The sequence below is a fragment of the Salmo salar genome, chromosome ssa16, assembly GCF_905237065.1.
Source record: "Salmo salar chromosome ssa16, Ssal_v3.1, whole genome shotgun sequence".
In the NCBI taxonomy this organism is placed as follows: Eukaryota; Metazoa; Chordata; class Actinopteri; order Salmoniformes; family Salmonidae; genus Salmo; species Salmo salar.
This window is the reverse complement of record NC_059457.1, coordinates 90,185,771-90,205,770: the sequence shown is the minus strand read 5'-3', so window position 1 is coordinate 90,205,770 and position 20,000 is coordinate 90,185,771. Positions and strand designations below refer to the sequence as shown.

Here is a 20,000-nt window from a genome sequence, read left to right as displayed (position 1 = left end):
CAGTACTTTATATATTTTGTACCAATTGAGAACTTTGGTCGAATTCCCTGAGATCTTCTCTGGAAAATCATTATTTTAGTATTTTTGAGGTTTACTGCCAGGGCCCAGGTCTGGCAGTACTGCTCTAGCAGGTCCAGGCTGTAGGCCAGGTGCTGTGGGGGACAGCAGACACAGGTCATCTTTAATATCTCTATCCATCCATTAATTTCCACTCGTCTGTCTGGTCACATCTCTCCTACTTCCTGAGGTAATGATGTGTTACTCAGGTCAGACAAGTAGAGAGTGTTGGTCTGTGTGTTTCCCTGGTAACATAATCGGCTGGCAGGTAGACAACAGTATTCTTTGACTCGTCAGTGGGACTCGTCAGTAATGTCATATCCTGGTTTTCTTTGTTGTGAGTTTAGTCCAGGATCTTTAGTCCTGCCTACTGAGAGGGAGGAGGGACAATTCTCTCAGGACCAGAACAGCTGGTTTATCAAACCATGGCTTTAACATTTACCCCCCCTCACTCATCCATCTTTAACATTTACCCCCCCCTCACTCATCCATCTTTAACATTTACCCCCCTCACTCATCCATCTTTAACATTTACCCCCCTCACTCATCCATCTTTAACATTTACACCCCTCCTCACTCATCCATCTTTAACATTTACACCCCTCACTCATCCATCTTTAACATTTACACCCCTCCTCACTCATCCATCTTTAACATTTACACCCCTCCTCACTCATCCATCTTTAACATTTACACCCTCGCTCATCCATCTTTAACATTTCTGGACTTAATGCTCTCGACCTCTTCTTCTCGTCTGTCTGTCTGTCTGTCTGTCTGTCTGTCTGTCTGTCTGTCTGTCTGTCTGTCTGTCAGTCCCTTTGTCTTTCGTGATAGATCAGTGTTAAATTGCTGAGGTAAAGATACAGTTGAGGAGTTTTTATGCCTTCAACCCCCGCGCGCACACACACACACACACACACACACACACACACACACACACACACACACACACACACAGGGCTAAGGGGGATAGGTATCAAGGAGAACCCAGGGTCACTGTGACGACACTTGTTCCTATTAGAAATACATCAATAACTTCCCATAATCCCCTAAAAGGAGGCGCCCGGCCGTGTTCCTGTCATTAGAGCAGAGCCTGTAATCTGGGAATACCACAGCTTGTCCTAGCTGTGTTCCTGTCATTAGAGCAGAGCCTGTAATCTGGGAACACCACAGCTTGTCCTAGCTGTGTTCCTGTCATTAGAGCAGAGTCTGTAATCTGGGAACACCACAGATTGTCCTAGCTGTGTTCCTGTCATTAGAGCAGAGCCTGTAATCTGGGAATACCACAGATTGTCCTAGCTGTGTTCCTGTCATTAGAGCAGAGCCTGTAATCTGGGAACACCACAGATTGTCCTAGCTGTGTCCCTGTCATTAGAGCAGAGCCTGTAATCTGGGAATACCACAGCTTGTCCTAGCTGTGTTCCTGTCATTAGAGCAGAGCCTGTAATCTGGGAACACCACAGATTGTCCTAGCTGTGTCCCTGTCATTAGAGCAGAGCCTGTAATCTGGGAACACCACAGCTTGTCCTAGCTGTGTCCCTGTCATTAGAGCAGAGCCTGTAATCTGGGAATACCACAGCTTGTCCTAGCTGTGTTCCTGTCATTAGAGCAGAGCCTGTAATCTGGGAATACCACAGCTTGTCCTAGCTGTGTTCCTGTCATTAGAGCAGAGCCTGTAATCTGGGAACACCACACCTTGTCCTAGCTGTGTTCCTGTCATTAGAGCAGAGCCTGTAATCTGGGAACACCACAGATTGTCCTAGCTGTGTCCCTGTCATTAGAGCAGAGCCTGTAATCTGGGAACACCACAGCTTGTCCTAGCTGTGTCCCTGTCATTAGAGCAGAGCCTGTAATCTGGGAATACCACAGCTTGTCCTAGCTGTGTTCCTGTCATTAGAGCAGAGCCTGTAATCTGGGAATACCACAGCTTGTCCTAGCTGTGTTCCTGTCATTAGAGCAGAGCCTGTAATCTGGGAACACCACACCTTGTCCTAGCTGTGTTCCTGTCATTAGAGCAGAGCCTGTAATCTGGGAACACCACAGATTGTCCTAGCTGTGTCCCTGTCATTAGAGCAGAGCCTGTAATCTGGGAACACCACAGCTTGTCCTAGCTGTGTTCCTGTCATTAGAGCAGAGCCTGTAATCTGGGAACACCACAGATTGTCCTAGCTGTGTCCCTGTCATTAGAGCAGAGCCTGTAATCTGGGAACACCACAGCTTGTCCTAGCTGTGTTCCTGTCATTAGAGCAGAGCCTGTAATCTGGGAACACCACAGCTTGTCCTAGCTGTGTTCCTGTCATTAGAGCAGAGTCTGTAATCTGGGAATACCACAGCTTGTCCTAGCTGTGTTCCTGTCATTAGAGCAGAGTCTGTAATCTGGGAATACCACAGCTTGTCCTAGCTGTGTTCCTGTCATTAGAGCAGAGCCTGTAATCTGGGAATACCACAGCTTGTCCTAGCTGTGTTCCTGTCATTAGAGCAGAGCCTGTAATCTGGGAATACCACAGCTTGTCCTAGCTGTGTTCCTGTCATTAGAGCAGAGCCTGTAATCTGGGAACACCACAGCTTGTCCTAGCTGTGTTCCTGTCATTAGAGCAGAGCCTGTAATCTGGGAATACCACAGCTTGTCCTAGCTGTGTCCCTGTCATTAGAGCAGAGCCTGTAATCTGGGAACACCACAGCTTGTCCTAGCTGTGTTCCTGTCATTAGAGCAGAGTCTGTAATCTGGGAATACCACAGCTTGTCCTAGCTGTGTTCCTGTCATTAGAGCAGAGCCTGTAATCTGGGAACACCACAGCTTGTCCTAGCTGTGTTCCTGTCATTAGAGCAGAGCCTGTAATCTGGGAATACCACAGCTTGTCCTAGCTGTGTTCCTGTCATTAGAGCAGAGCCTGTAATCTGGGAATACCACAGCTTGTCCTAGCTGTGTTCCTGTCATTAGAGCAGAGCCTGTAATCTGGGAACACCACAGCTTGTCCTAGCTGTGTTCCTGTCATTAGAGCAGAGTCTGTAATCTGGGAATACCACAGCTTGTCCTAGCTGTGTTCCTGTCATTAGAGCAGAGTCTGTAATCTGGGAATAACACAGTTTGTCCTAGCTGTGTTCCTGTCATTAGAGCAGAGCCTGTAATCTGGGAATACCACAGCTTGTCCTAGCTGTGTTCCTGTCATTAGAGCAGAGCCTGTAATCTGGGAATACCACAGCTTGTCCTAGCTGTGTTCCTGTCATTAGAGCAGAGCCTGTAATCTGGGAATACCACAGCTTGTCCTAGCTGTGTTCCTGTCATTAGAGCAGAGCCTGTAATCTGGGAATACCACAGCTTGTCCTAGCTGTGTTCCTGTCATTAGAGCAGAGCCTGTAATCTGGGAATACCACAGATTGTCCTAGCTGTGTTCCTGTCATTAGAGCAGAGCCTGTAATCTGGGAATACCACAGCTTGTCCTAGCTGTGTCCCTGTCATTAGAGCAGAGTCTGTAATCTGGGAATACCACAGCTTGTCCTAGCTGTGTTCCTGTCATTAGAGCAGAGCCTGTAATCTGGGAATACCACAGATTGTCCTAGCTGTGTTCCTGTCATTAGAGCAGAGTCTGTAATCTGGGAATACCACAGATTGTCCTAGCTGTGTCCCTGTCATTAGAGCAGAGTCTGTAATCTGGGAATACCACAGATTGTCCTAGCTGTGTTCCTGTCATTAGAGCAGAGCCTGTAATCTGGGAATACCACAGATTGTCCTAGCTGTGTCCCTGTCATTAGAGCAGAGCCTGTAATCTGGGAATACCACAGATTGTCCTAGCTGTGTTCCTGTCATTAGAGCAGAGCCTGTAATCTGGGAATACCACAGATTGTCCTAGCTGTGTTCCTGTCATTAGAGCAGAGCCTGTAATCTGGGAATACCACAGATTGTCCTAGCTGTGTCCCTGTCATTAGAGCAGAGCCTGTAATCTGGGAATACCACAGATTGTCCTAGCTGTGTTCCTGTCATTAGAGCAGAGCCTGTAATCTGGGAATACCACAGATTGTCCTAGCTGTGTTCCTGTCATTAGAGCAGAGCCTGTAATCTGGGAATACCACAGATTGTCCTAGCTGTGTCCCTGTCATTAGAGCAGAGCCTGTAATCTGGGAATACCACAGATTGTCCTAGCTGTGTTCCTGTCATTAGAGCAGAGCCTGTAATCTGGGAATACCACATATTGTCCTAGCTGTGTTCCTGTCATTAGAGCAGAGCCTGTAATCTGGGAATACCACATATTGTCCTAGCTGTGTTCCTGTCATTAGAGCAGAGCCTGTAATCTGGGAATAGCACAGATTGTCCTAGCTGTGTTCCTGTCATTAGAGCAGAGCCTGTAATCTGGGAATACCACAGATTGTCCTAGCTGTGTTCCTGTCATTAGAGCAGAGCCTGTAATCTGGGAATACCACAGATTGTCCTAGCTGTGTTCCTGTCATTAGAGCAGAGCCTGTAATCTGGGAATACCACAGATTGTCCTAGCTGTGTCCCTGTCATTAGAGCAGAGCCTGTAATCTGGGAATACCACAGATTGTCCTAGCTGTGTTCCTGTCATTAGAGCAGAGCCTGTAATCTGGGAATACCACAGATTGTCCTAGCTGTGTTCCTGTCATTAGAGCAGAGTCTGTAATCTGGGAATACCACAGATTGTCCTAGCTGTGTTCCTGTCATTAGAGCAGAGCCTGTAATCTGGGAATACCACAGATTGTCCTAGCTGTGTCCCTGTCATTAGAGCAGAGTCTGTAATCTGGGAACACCACAGATTGTCCTAGCTGTGTCCCTGTCATTAGAGCAGAGCCTGTAATCTGGGAATACCACAGATTGTCCTAGCTGTGTCCCTGTCATTAGAGCAGAGCCTGTAATCTGGGAATACCACAGATTGTCCTAGCTGTGTTCCTGTCATTAGAGCAGAGCCTGTAATCTGGGAATACCACAGATTGTCCTAGCTGTGTTCCTGTCATTAGAGCAGAGCCTGTAATCTGGGAACACCACAGATTGTCCTAGCTGTGTCCCTGTCATTAGAGCAGAGCCTGTAATCTGGGAATACCACAGATTGTCCTAGCTGTGTCCCTGTCATTAGAGCAGAGCCTGTAATCTGGGAATACCACAGATTGTCCTAGCTGTGTTCCTGTCATTAGAGCAGAGTCTGTAATCTGGGAACACCACAGATTGTCCTAGCTGTGTTCCTGGAGCAGGTGGGGGTGGCATCCCAAGAAACTGTGCTGCTGGTCTGCCCAGCCCAATCTGGAATGTTTTGGGTTGGGAGGGATAGAGAGGATGGATGGTGGAATAGAGGAAGGAAAGGATGGATGGTGGAATAGAGGAAGGAAAGGATGGATGGTGGAATAGAGGAAGGAAAGGATGGATGGTGGAATAGAGGAAGGAAAGGATGGATGGTGGAATAGAGGAAGGAAAGGATGGATGGTGGAATAGAGGAAGGAAAGGATGGATGGTGGAATAGAGGAAGGAAAGGATGGATGGTGGAATAGAGGAAGGAAAGGATGGATGGTGGAATAGAGGAAGGAAAGGATGGATGGTGGAATAGGGGAAGGAAAGGATGGATGGTGGAATAGAGGAAGGAAAGGATGGATGGTGGAATAGAGGAAGGAAAGGATGGATGGTGGAATAGAGGAAGGAAAGGATGGATGGTGGAATAGAGGAAGGAAAGGATGGATGGTGGAATAGAGGAAGGAAAGGATGGATGGTGGAATAGAGGAAGGAAAGGATGGATGGTGGAATAGAGGAAGGAAAGGATGGATGGTGGAATAGAGGAAGGAAAGGATGGATGGTGGAATAGAGGAAGGAAAGGATGGATGGTGGAATAGAGGAAGGATGGTGGAATAGAGGAAGGAAAGGATGGATGGTGGAATAGGGGAAGGAAAGGATGGATGGTGGAATAGAGGAAGGAAAGGATGGATGGTGGAATAGAGGAAGGAAAGGATGGATGGTGTAATAGAGGAAGGAAAGGATGGATGGTGGAATAGAGGAAGGAAAGGATGGATGGTGGAATAGAGGAAGGATGGATGGTGGAATAGAGGAAGGAAAGGATGGATGGTGGAATAGAGGAAGGAAAGGATGGATGGTGGAATAGGGGAAGGAAAGGATGGATGGTGGAATAGGGGAAGGAAAGGATGGATGGTGGAATAGAGGAAGGAAAGGATGGATGGTGGAATAGGGGAAGGAAAGGATGGATGGTGGAATAGAGGAAGGAAAGGATGGATGGTGGAATAGAGGAAGGAAAGGATGGATGGTGGAATAGAGGAAGGAAAGGATGGATGGTGGAATAGGGGAAGGAAAGGATGGATGGTGGAATAGGGGAAGGAAAGGATGGATGGTGGAATAGAGGAAGGAAAGGATGGATGGTGGAATAGAGGAAGGAAAGGATGGATGGTGGAATAGAGGAAGGAAAGGATGGATGGTGGAATAGAGGAAGGAAAGGATGGATGGTGGAATAGGGGAAGGAAAGGATGGATGGTGGAATAGAGGAAGGAAATTAAGGATAGTGGAATAGAGGAAGGAAATGATGGATGGTGGAATAGAGGAAGGAAAGGATGGATAGTGGAATAGAGGAAGGAAAGGATGGATGGTGGAATAGAGGAAGGAAAGGATGGATAGAGGGAGGGTGGAAAGAGTTAGCCTATCGCTGCTGTTAGAGATGATGACCGATGAGGAAACGGCCATTGAAGTGTTTCTTTTTACCATGAATATCTCTTAGACACATGTCCTGCTCATATTGTCAGTCTGCTATAACACAACACAGAATTCTAGATGACTGGGTGGACTGTGAATGGAGAGGTAGGTGGTAGTTTGGAGTGGTGGTGTGAATGGAGAGGTAGGTGGTAGTTTGGAGTGGTGGACTGTGAATGGAGAGGTAGGTGGTAGTTTGGAGTGGTGGAGTGTGAATGGAGAGGTAGGTGGTAGTTTGGAGTGGTGGAGTGTGAATGGAGAGGTAGGTGGTAGTTTGGAGTGGTGGAGTGTGAATGGAGAGGTAGTTTGGAGTGGTGGAGTGTGAATGGAGAGGTAGGTGGTAGTTTGGAGTGGTGGAGTGTGAATGGAGAGGTAGGTGGTAGTTTGGAGTGGTGGTGTGAATGGGGAGGTAGGTGGTAGTTTGGAGTGGTGGTGTGAATGGAGAGGTAGGTGGTAGTTTGGAGTGGTGGTGTGAATGGAGAGGTAGGTGGTAGTTTGGAGTGGTGGTGTGAATGGAGAGGTAGGTGGTAGTTTGGAGTGATGGAGTGTGAATGGAGAGGTAGGTGGTAGTTTGGAGTGGTGGTGTGAATGGAGAGGTAGGTGGTAGTTTGGAGTGGTGGTGTGAATGGGGAGGTAGGTGGTAGTTTGGAGAGATACGTGGTAGTTTGGAGTGGTGGTGTGAATGGAGAGGTAGTTTGGAGTGGTGGTGTGAATGGAGAGGTAGTTGGTAGTTTGGAGTGGTGGTGTGAATGGAGAGGTAGGTGGTAGTTTGGAGTGGTGGTGTGAATGGAGAGGTAGTTTGGAGTGGTGGAGTGTGAATGGAGAGGTAGGTGGTAGTTTGGAGTGGTGTTGTGAATGGAGAGGTAGGTGGTAGTTTGGAGTGGTGGACTGTGAATGGAGAGGTAGGTGGTAGTTTGGAGTGGTGGTGTGAATGGAGAGGTAGGTGGTAGTTTGGAGTGGTGGACTGTGAATGGAGAGGTAGGTGCTAGTTTGGAGTGGTGGTGTGAATGGAGAGGTAGGTGATAGTTTGGAGTGGTGGTGTGAATGGAGAGGTAGGTGGTAGTTTGGAGTGGTGGAGTGTGAATGGAGAGGTAGGTGGTAGTTTGGAGTGGTGGAGTGTGAATGGAGAGGTAGGTGGTAGTTTGGAGTGGTGGTGTGAATGGAGAGGTAGGTGGTAGTTTGGAGTGGTGGTGTGAATGGAGAGGTAGGTGGTAGTTTGGAGTGGTGATGTGAATGGAGAGGTAGGTGGTAGTTTGGAGTGATGGAGTGTGAATGGAGAGGTAGGTGGTAGTTTGGAGTGGTGGTGTGAATGGAGAGGTAGGTGGTAGTTTGGAGTGATGGAGTGTGAATGGAGAGGTAGGTGGTAGTTTGGAGTGGTTGTGTGAATGGGGAGGTAGGTGGTAGTTTGGAGAGATAGGTGGTAGTTTGGAGTGGTGGTGTGAATGGAGAGGTAGGTGGTAGTTTGGAGTGGTGGAGTGTGAATGGAGAGGTAGTTGGTAGTTTGGAGTGGTGGAGTGTGAATGGAGAGGTAGGTGGTAGTTTGGAGTGGTGGAGTGTGAATGGAGAGGTAGGTGGTAGTTTGGAGTGGTGGAGTGTGAATGGAGAGGTAGGTGGTAGTTTGGAGTGGTGTTGTGAATGGAGAGGTAGGTGGTAGTTTGGAGTGGTGGTGTGAATGGAGAGGTAGGTGGTAGTTTGGAGTGATGGAGTGTGAATGGAGAGGTAGGTGGTAGTTTGGAGTGGTTGTGTGAATGGGGAGGTAGGTGGTAGTTTGGAGAGATAGGTGGTAGTTTGGAGTGGTGGTGTGAATGGAGAGGTAGGTGGTAGTTTGGAGTGGTGGAGTGTGAATGGAGAGGTAGTTGGTAGTTTGGAGTGGTGGTGTGAATGGAGAGGTAGGTGGTAGTTTGGAGTGGTGGAGTGTGAATGGAGAGGTAGGTGGTAGTTTGGAGTGGTGGAGTGTGAATGGAGAGGTATGTGGTAGTTTGGAGTGGTGGAGTGTGAATGGAGAGGTAGTTGATAGTTTGGAGTGGTGGTGTGAATGGAGAGGTAGGTGGTAGTTTGGAGTGGTGGTGTGAATGGAGAGGTAGGTGGTAGTTTGGAGTGGTGGTGTGAATGGAGAGGTAGGTGGTAGTTTGGAGTGGTGGTGTGCGAGTGTTTCAGCAGGTTTCTACATATCAGTGTGTGTGTGTGTGTGTGTGTGTGTGTGTGATATTTAGCGGTCCTGATGATCAGACGTTTGTTTCTGTCCCAGAGAGAGCTAGGAGATCTGACAGCCTATGAAAGGAAGGACAGACTGTTAAGTGTAGTGTGTGTGTGTGTGACTTAGCCGGTTAAGTGTAGTAGTTCTCCTCTGAGAAACGGAGAGATGAGAGATGAATAAGATGCTAAACAAACCAACAAGACAACAACTGAGAGAGACGGAGAGCGAGAGGAGCCCTTAGAGAACGCTGACATGTCGTCTGTCAGCCCCTCAGAAGATGTGCCTCCAGCTCTGTGATCCTCTACAGACTGACAGACTCTGGAGAAACACTTAGAAGTAATGACTGTCAATAGATAAAGGCAGAGAGCTTAGAGAAGGCCAGGGGGTTACAGAGAGAGAGAGAGAGGAGACAATACGAGGAGGAAATGAAACAATTTAATGTTGTAGCTGGGAATTTACTGTAAAAGAACTCTGACTGAGAGACAATACCTGATCTCTTCTGGGTCAGGACTAGACACACTGAGAGACAATACCTGATCTCTTCTGGGTCAGGACTAGACACACTGAGACAATACCTGATCTCTTCTGGGTCAGGACTAGACACACTGAGACAAGGCCTGATCTCTTCTGGGTCAGGACTAGACACACTGAGACAATACCTGATCTCTTCTGGGTCAGGACTAGACACACTGAGACAAGGCCTGATCTCTTCTGGGTCAGGACTAGACACACTGAGACAAGGCCTGATCTCTTCTGGGTCAGGACTAGACAGACTGAGACAAGGCCTGATCTCTTCTGGGTCAGGACTAGACACACTGAGACAAGGCCTGATCTCTTCTGGGTCAGGACTAGACACACTGAGACAAGGCCTGATCTCTTCTGGGTCAGGACTAGACACACTGAGACAATACCTGATCTCTTCTGGGTCAGGACTAGACAGACTGAGACAATACCTGATCTCTTCTGGGTCAGGACTAGACACACTGAGACAATACCTGATCTCTTCTGGGTCAGGACTAGACACACTGAGACAATACCTGATCTCTTCTGGGTCAGGACTAGACAGACTGAGACAAGGCCTGATCTCTTCTGGGTCAGGACTAGACACACTGAGACAAGGCCTGATCTCTTCTGGGTCAGGACTAGACAGACTGAGACAAGGCCTGATCTCTTCTGGGTCAGGACTAGACACACTGAGACAAGGCCTGATCTCTTCTGGGTCAGGACTAGACACACTGAGACAAGGCCTGATCTCTTCTGGGTCAGGACTAGACACACTGAGACAATACCTGATCTCTTCTGGGTCAGGACTAGACACACTGAGACAATACCTGATCTCTTCTGGGTCAGGACTAGACAGACTGAGACAATACCTGATCTCTTCTGGGTCAGTACTTGACAGACTGAGACAAGGCCTGATCTCTTCTGGGTCAGGACTAGACAGACTGAGACAATACCTGATCTCTTCTGGGTCAGGACTAGACACACTGAGACAAGGCCTGATCTCTTCTGGGTCAGGACTTGACAGACTGAGACAAGGCCTGATCTCTTCTGGGTCAGGACTTGACAGACTGAGACAAGGCCTGATCTCTTCTGGGTCAGGACTTGACAGACTGAGACAATACCTGATCTCTTCTGGGTCAGGACTTGACACACTGATCCAATACCTGACTCTCATTCACAATTCCGCTGTTAAAAAGAATGAAAGCAACAACATCCATGTAGCCCCACTGTAAAGATCCAGGCTTGGATATAACCTAGTTCATTTGGAATGAATGCTAAATTAATATTCAATCAAGTGGCCTTCTCCCCTTCTCCTGTACCCCAGCTGTCTGCCCTCTCCATCGCGTCCAGGGGGTAGAGATAACGGGCCAGGAAGAGGTTTTAGCGGATTGCTAACGCCAGCCGGCAGCTAATCGCCACATTACATCTCTCACTTAAACCATGACATTTAATTTGACCTGGGAGCTGTGGGCAGGCGGGCCAATCTGGAATTGAAATGTTTATTAGATACAGGTATTGCTGAGAGAGATTTCCTCTGTCCTGTCTGTCCATCTGTCAGCTGGCTGGCTTGGCTGGCTGGCTTGGCTGGCTGGCTGGCTTGGCTGGCTTGGCTGGCTGGCTGGCTTGTCTGGCTTGGCTGGCTTGGCTTGTCTGGCTTGGCTGGCTTGGCTGGCTTGGCTGGCTGGCTGGCTGGCTTGGCTGGCTGGCTTGGCTTGGCTGGCTTGGCTGGCTTGGCTGGCTGGCTTGGCTGGCTTGGCTGGCTTGGCTGGCTTGGCTGGCTTGGCTGGCTTGGCTGGCTTGGCTTGTCTGGCTTGGCTGGCTTGGCTTGCCTGGCTTGGCTGGCTGGCTTGGCTGGCTGGCTTGGCTGGCTGGCTTGGCTGGCTGGCTTGGCTTGGCTGGCTTGGCTGGCTGGCTTGGCTGGCTGGCTGGCTTGGCTGGCTGGCTGGCTGGGCTGGCTTGGCTGGCTTGGCTGGCTTGGCTGGCTGGCTGGGCTGGCTGGCTGGCTTGGCTGGCTGGCTTGGCTGGCTTGGCTGGCTGGCTTGGCTGGCTTGGCTGGCTTGGCTTGGCTGGCTTGGCTGGGCTGGCTGGGCTGGCTGGCTGGCTTGGCTGGCTGGCTTGGCTGGCTGGCTTGGCTGGCTGGCTGGCTTGGCTGGCTGGCTTGGCTGGCTTGGCTGGCTGGCTGGCTTGGCTGGCTGGCTGGCTTGGCTGGCTGGCTGGCTTGGCTGGCTGGCTTGGCTGGCTTGGCTTGGCTGGCTTGGCTTGGCTGTCTGGCTTGGCTGGCTTGGCTGGCTGGCTTGGCTGGCTGGCTTGGCTGGCTTGGCTGGCTGGCTGGCTTGGCTGGGCTGGCTTGGCTGGGCTGGCTGGCTGGCAGCAGACATTGTGGTAGCTCTGTTCTCCAGTTAGCCTTTAGCTCGGCTGAGGGATCGAGTGACCCTCTGATGCTTCTGTTATTACCCCCATGGTCTGACCACTGTGTTATTACCCCCATGGTCTGACCACTGTGTTATTACCCCCATGGTCTGACCACTGTGTTATTACCCCCATGGTCTGGTCACTGTGTTATTACCCCCATGGTCTGACCACTGTGTTATTACCCCCATGGTCTGGTCACTGTGTTATTACCCCCATGGTCTGACCACTGTGTTATTACCCCCATGGTCTGACCACTGTGTTATTACCCCCATGGTCTGACCACTGTGTTATTACCCCCATGGTCTGGTCACTGTGTTATTACCCCCATGGTCTGACCACTGTGTTATTACCCCCATGGTCTGGTCACTGTGTTATTACCCCCATGGTCTGGTCACTGTGTTATTACCCCCATGGTCTGACCACTGTGTTATTACCCCCATGGTCTGGTCACTGTGTTATTACCCCCATGGTCTGGTCACTGTGTTATTACCCCCATGGTCTGACCACTGTGTTATTACCCCCATGGTCTGACCACTGTGTTATTACCCCCATGGTCTGACCACTGTGTTATTACCCCCATGGTCTGGTCACTGTGTTATTACCCCCATGGTCTGGTCACTGTGTTATTACCCCCATGGTCTGACCACTGTGTTATTACCCCCATGGTCTGACCACTGTGTTATAACCCCCATGGTCTGGTCACTGTGTTATTACCCCCATGGTCTGGTCACTGTGTTATTACCCCCATGGTCTGGTCACTGTGTTATTACCCCCATGGTCTGGTCACTGTGTTATTACCCCCATGGTCTGGTCACTGTGTTATTACCCCCATGGTCTGGTCACTGTGTTATTACCCCCATGGTCTGGCCACTGTGTTATTACCCCCATGGTCTGGTCACTGTGTTATTACCCCCATGGTCTGGTCACTGTGTTATTACCCCCATGGTCTGGTCACTGTGTTATTACCCCCATGGTCTGGTCACTGTGTTATTACCCCCATGGTCTGGTCACTGTGTTATTACCCCCATGGTCTGGTCACTGTGTTATTACCCCCATGGTCTGGTCACTGTGTTATTACCCCCATGGTCTGGTCACTGTGTTATTACCCCCATGGTCTGGTCACTGTGTTATTACCCCCATGGTCTGGTCACTGTGTTATTACCCCCATGGTCTGGTCACTGTGTTATTACCCCCATGGTCTGGTCACTGTGTTATTACCCCCATGGTCTGGTCACTGTGTTATTACCCCCATGGTCTGGTCACTGTGTTATTACCCCCATGGTCTGGTCACTGTGTTATTACCCCCATGGTCTGGTCACTGTGTTATTACCCCCATGGTCTGGTCACTGTGTTATTACCCCCATGGTCTGACCACTGTGTTATTACCCCCATGGTCTGACCACTGTGTTATTACCCCCATGGTCTGGTCACTGTGTTATTACCCCCATGGTCTGGTCACTGTGTTATTACCCCCATGGTCTGACCACTGTGTTATTACCCCCATGGTCTGACCACTGTGTTATTACCCCCATGGTCTGGTCACTGTGTTATTACCCCCATGGTCTGGTCACTGTGTTATTAGACCGTGTTGAAGGTCAGAGACAACATGAAGCAGGGGATGATAGTAGAGGGTGTTGAAGGTCAGAGACAACATGAAGCAGGGGGTGATAGTAGAGAGTGTTGAAGGTCAGAGACAACATGAAGCAGGGGGTGATAGTAGAGCGTGTTGAAGGTCAGAGACAACATGAAGCAGGGGATGATAGTAGAGCGTGTTGAAGGTCAGAGACAACATGAGGCAGGGTGTGATAGTAGAGGGTGTTGAAGCTCAGAGACAACATGAAGCAGGGGGTGATAGTAGAGCGTGTTGAAGGTCAGAGACAACATGAAGCAGGGGATGATAGTAGAGCGTGTTGAAGGTCAGAGACAACATGAAGCAGGGGGTGATAGTAGAGCGTGTTGAAGGTCAGAGACAACATGAAGCAGGGGATGATAGTAGAGAGTGTTGAAAGTCAGAGACAACATGAAGCAGGGGGTGATAGTAGAGCGTGTTGAAGGTCAGAGACAACATGAAGCAGGGGGTGATAGTAGAGCGTGTTGAAGGTCAGAGACAACATGAAGCAGGGGGTGATAGTAGAGAGTGTTGAAGGTCAGAGACAACATGAAGCAGGGGATGATAGTAGAGCGTGTTGAAGGTCAGAGACAACATGAAGCAGGGGATGATAGTAGAGCGTGTTGAAGGTCAGAGACAACATGAAGCAGGGGATGATAGTAGAGCGTGTTGAAGGTCAGAGACAACATGAAGCAGGGGATGATAGTAGAGGGTGTTGAAGGTCAGAGACAACATGAATCAGGGGATGATAGTAGAGCGTGTTGAAGGTCAGAGACAACATGAAGCAGGGGATGATAGCAGAGCGTGTTGAAGGTCAGAGACAACATGAAGCAGGGGGTGATAGTAGAGCGTGTTGAAGGTCAGAGACAACATGAAGCAGGGATGATAGTAGAGCGTGTTGAAGGTCAGAGACAACATGAAGCAGGGGATGATAGTAGAGCGTGTTGAAGGTCAGAGACAACATGAAGCAGGGGATGATAGTAGAGCGTGTTGAAGGTCAGAGACAACATGAAGCAGGGGATGATAGTAGAGCGTGTTGAAGGTCAGAGACAACATGATGCAGGGGATGATAGTAGAGGGTGTTGAAGGTCAGAGACAACATGAAGCAGGGGATGATAGTAGAGCGTGTTGAAGGTCAGAGACAACATGAAGCAGGGGATGATAGTAGAGCGTGTTGAAGGTCAGAGACAACATGAAGCAGGGGATGATAGTAGAGCGTGTTGAAGGTCAGAGACAACATGAAGCAGGGGATAATAGTAGAGCGTGTTGAAGGTCAGAGACAACATGAAGCAGGGGATGATAGTAGAGCGTGTTGAAGGTCAGAGACAACATGAAGCAGGGGATGATAGTAGAGCGTGTTGAAGGTCAGAGACAACATGAAGCAGGGGATGATAGTAGAGCGTGTTGAAGGTCAGAGACAACATGAAGCAGGGGATGATAGTAGAGCGTGTTGAAGGTCAGAGACAACATGAAGCAGGGGATGATAGTAGAGCGTGTTGAAGGTCAGAGACAACATGATGCAGGGGATGATAGTAGAGGGTGTTGAAGGTCAGAGACAACATGAAGCAGGGGATGATAGTAGAGCGTGTTGAAGGTCAGAGACAACATGAAGCAGGGGATGATAGTAGAGCGTGTTGAAGGTCAGAGACAACATGAAGCAGGGGATGATAGTAGAGCGTGTTGAAGGTCAGAGACAACATGAAGCAGGGGATAATAGTAGAGCGTGTTGAAGGTCAGAGACAACATGAAGCAGGGGATGATAGTAGAGCGTGTTGAAGGTCAGAGACAACATGAAGCAGGGGATGATAGTAGAGCGTGTTGAAGGTCAGAGACAACATGAAGCAGGGGATGATAGTAGAGCGTGTTGAAGGTCAGAGACAACATGAAGCAGGGGATGATAGTAGAGCGTGTTGAAGGTCAGAGACAACATGAAGCAGGGGATGATAGTAGAGCGTGAATGGGTCGTAGACAGACATGTTGTACGATGAAATGCGGAGACAATATTGTAAGTCAGTCTTTGAAACGTAAGTAGGGCTCAGGTGGATGGAGACAGTTTGATAACAGTCTGTCTTCTCCATTGTTTGACAAGGAAGTTGCTGAAAATCCCTTCAAATTACCACTGACCTTGGCTCCAATCTGTTGGAATTTTATGTATCGTACAAACAGTCCTCGCTTGCTTTGAGATGTTAGGTCAGGTGTTGTCCAAGGAGTTGTGTGAGCAGAATATTGTAAAGCTTTATTCCAACATTCAGGCAGAGGTTTGTATCTACGTAATGTTTACATTGTCCTGATTCTATTTGCTGCCTATCTGGCCAAGGTGAAATCCTCTCTGCACGGTGAGATGTCAACTCTTCTCTTCTACGGGACGGTGTAGCCAGGGCCAGAAACAGGGAGTCCTTGGGAAATTTTCTCTCTTATTTAAGTATCTTTGAAGAGGAGAATGAAAACATCTCTGTTTATCCCTGATTCATCTGCTACTTCCACATAGCTCCTTCTAACTGGGTTTATTCCTGATTCACCTGCTACTTCCACATAGCTCCTTCTAACTGGGTTTATTCCTGATTCACCTGCTACTTCCACATAGCTCCTTCTAACTGGGTTTATTCCTGATTCACCTGCTCCTTCCACATAGCTCCTTCTAACTGGGTTTATTCCTGATTCACCTGCTACTTCCACATAGCTCCTTCTAACTGGGTTTATTCCTGATTCACCTGCTACTTCCACATAGCTCCTTCTAACTGGGTTTATTCCTGATTCATCTGCTACTTCTAGTTTGAGAAACAGATGCAGCTTCATTAAATAGGACCTGTAAAACACCCGTCTCAACGTCAACAGTGAAGAGGCGACTCTGGGATGATGACCTTCTAGCGCTATGTCTCCTAGAGATGAACGTAAATTGGTGCGATAAGTGCAAATCAATCCCCCTCCTCTCCCTCCTCCTCCTCCTTGTATCCTCCTCTTCCCCCTCCTCTCCCCTTCCTCCTCTTCCTCGCCCTCCTCCTCCTTGTATCCTCCTCTCCCCCTTCCTCCTCTTCCTCGCCCTCCTCCTCCTTGTATCCTCCTCTCCCCCCTTCCTCCTCTTCCTCGCCCTCCTCCTCCTTGTATCCTCCTCTTCCCCCCTCCTCTCCCCCCCTTCCTCCTCTTCCTCGCCCCTCCTCCTCCTTGTATCCTCCTCTTCCCCCCTCCTCTCCCCCTTCCTCCTCTTCCTCCTCCTCCTCTCCCCCCTTCCTCCTCTTCCCCCTCCTCTCCCTCTTCCTCACCCTCCTCCTCTTCCTCTCTCCCTCCATCTCTGGTGTTTCTTCATTACTGAATAGTAAACCCATCAGTAGTATTACAAGGCTGTTTAGTGCTCCTCACGTGTCCCAAATGGCACCCTATTCCGTAGTTAGTGCACTACTTTTAAACAGAGCTATATGGGCCCCGGTCAAAAGCAGTGCACTATATAGGGAACAGTGTGACATTTGAGACGCAGTTGAAGCTTGTAGGGTTGTCTTTGTAAAGCAGAGCACACTGGGTAATGGATGTTATCATGTTAATTAGATCTGTGAAGACAAATGAGCACTTCAGGAGACAGACGCATGCATCCTATTGGTGGAGGGGAGGAGATGCAGCCTATTGGTGGAGGGGAGGAGATGCAGCCTATTGGTGGAGGGGAGGAGACGCATCCTATTGGTGGAGGGGAGGAGACGCATCCTATTGGTGGAGGGGAGGAGACGCATCCTATTGGTGGAGGGGAGGAGGTGCATCCTATTGGTGGAGGGGAGGAGGTGCATCCTATTGGTGGAGGGGAGGAGATGCAGCCTATTGGTGGAGGGGAGGAGATGCAGCCTATTGGTGGAGGGGAGGAGACGCATCCTATTGGTGGAGGGGAGGAGACGCATCCTATTGGTGGAGGGGAGGAGACACATCCTATTGGTGGAGGGGAGGAGATGCATCCTATTGGTGGAGGGGAGGAGACGCATCCTTTTGGTGGAGGAGAGGAGACGCATCCTATTGGTGGAGGGGAGGAGACGCAGCCTATTGGTGGAGGGGAGGAGACGCATCCTATTGGTGGAGGGGAGGAGACGCATCCTATTGGTGGAGGGGAGGAGACGCATCCTATTGGTGGAGGGGAGGAGATGCAGCCTATTGGTGGAGGGGAGGAGATGCAGCCTATTGGTGGAGGGGAGGAGACGCAGCCTATTGGTAGGGTGGAGGAGACGCATCCTATTGGTGGAGGGGAGATGACGCATCCTATTGGTGGAGGGGAGGAGACGCATCCTATTGGTGGAGGGGAGGAGACGCAGCCTATTGGTGGAGGGGAGGAGACGCAGCCTATTGGTGGAGGGTGGAGGAGACGCATCCTATTGGTGGAGGGGAGATGACGCATCCTATTGGTGGAGGGGAGGAGACGCATCCTATTGGTGGAGGGGAGGAGACGCAGCCTATTGGTGGAGGGGAGGAGACGCATCCTATTGGTGGAGGGGAGGAGACGCAGCCTATTGGTGGAGGGGAGGAGACGCATCCCCCCACTCTCTCTCTCTCTGATCCTCTTCCTGTATCTCTCTCGCACTCTGACCCTCTTCCTGTATCTCTCTCTCGCACTCTGATACTCTTCCTGTATCTCTCTCTCGCTCTCTGATCCTCTTCCTGTATCTCTCTTCCGCTCTTTCAGACACCTTAAGTACTTCATAGAGAGAGGGAGAGAGCTATCCAAGAGAGAAATATGCAAGAGAGAAGTGGATGGAGAGAAAGCAGAGGAAGGAGAGAGGCTGTTTCATCATGGCTGTGTACAGGAAGTAGAGAGGCTGTATCACCATGGCTGTGTACAGGAAGTAGAGAGCCTGTGTACAGGAAGTAGAGAGGCTGTATCACCGTGGCTGTGTACAGGAAGGAGAGAGGCTCTTTCACCATGGCTTTGTACAGGAAGGAGAGAGGCTGTATCACCATGGCTGTGTACAGGAAGTAGAGAGCCTGTGTACAGGAAGTAGAGAGGCTGTATCACCATGGCTGTGTACAGGAAGTAGAGAGGCTGTGTACAGGAAGTAGAGAGGCTATATCACCATGGCTGTGTACGAGAGGAGAATAGACACTCTGCCCTTTCCTCAGCTTCTGTTCCCTCATAAACAACAGCCAATTAGTTAACATTCTCCAAGATGACATGTTTCCTCAGGACTCAGACAGCTGCTAACAACCTGCTAGCTAACAATAGTGTCTGAGATGTTTGTCTCAGAAAGCGGCAGGCAGGCTGAAGTCACGAATCAAATAAAATGCTATTTGTCCCATGCGGTGAATACGACCTTACAGTGAAATGCTGACCCACGAGCCCCTAACCAACAGTGTGATCTTTAAGAAATGTTTTAAAACCACCCGACTATCTGTCACAGCTGCAGATCAATACAGCCTTTTATAGACAACCAATGAAGAGACAGAGACTCCTATCTCTCTCTCTCCATTGGCTTACAGGAAAATATCATTCAACTCATTTCCATGAAGTGATGCGAGACCCTGGGGGGGGACAGGACAGTGTATAGGACATACATCTAGACCCTGGGGGGGGACAGGACAGTGTATAGGACATACATCTAGACCCTGGGGGGGGGCAGGACAGTGTATAGGACATACATCTAGACCCTGGGGGGGACAGGACAGTGTATAGGACATACATCTAGACCCTGGGCGGGGACAGGACAGTGTATAGGACATACATCTAGACCCTGGGGGGGGAAGACAGGACAGTGTATAGGACATACATCTACACCCTGGGGGGACAGGACAGTGTATAGGACATACATCTAGACCCTGGGGGGGGGGAACAGTGTATAGGACATACATCTAGACCCTGGGGGGGGGGGGGGGCAGTGTATAGGACATACATCTAGACCCTGGGGGGGGGGACAGTGTATAGGACATACATCTAGACCCTTACAGTAATAAGGAAGATGACATCTTACAGGTAGTGGTTTACAGTAATAAGGAAGGTGACATCTTGTAGGTAGTGGTTTACAGTAATAAGGAAGATGACATCTTGTAGGTAGTGGTTTACAGTAATAAGGAAGGTAACATCTTGTAGGTAGTGGTTTACAGTAATAAGGAAGGTGACATCTTGTAGGTAGTGGTTTACAGTAATAAGGAAGGTAACATCTTGTAGGTAGTGGTTTACCGTAATAAGGAAGGTGACATCTTGTAGGTAGTGGTTTACAGTAATAAGGAAGATGACATCTTGTAGGTAGTGGTTTACAGTAATAAGGAAGGTAACATCTTGCAGGTAGTGGTTTACAGTAATAAGGAAGGTAACATCTTGCAGGTAGTGGTTTACAGTAATAAGGAAGATGACATCTTGCAGGTAGTGGTTTACAGTAATAAGGAAGGTAACATCTTGTAGGTAGTGGTTTACCGTAATAAGGAAGGTGACATCTTGTAGGTAGTGGTTTACAGTAATAAGGAAGATGACATCTTGTAGGTAGTGGTTTACAGTAATAAGGAAGGTAACATCTTGCAGGTAGTGGTTTACAGTAATATGGAAGGTGACATCTTGCAGGTAGTGG

The 20,000-nt window shown here is 49.3% G+C and overlaps 1 protein-coding gene across 1 annotated transcript in view; it reads left to right on the top strand.

The window, feature by feature from the left end:
* Positions 1–20,000, top strand: part of LOC106574944 (protein diaphanous homolog 3) — a gene marked incomplete at its 3' end in the record, with an annotated part of 688,081 nt that overhangs the window by 379,770 nt on the left and 288,311 nt on the right. The gene's annotated exons all lie outside the window — the stretch shown is intronic.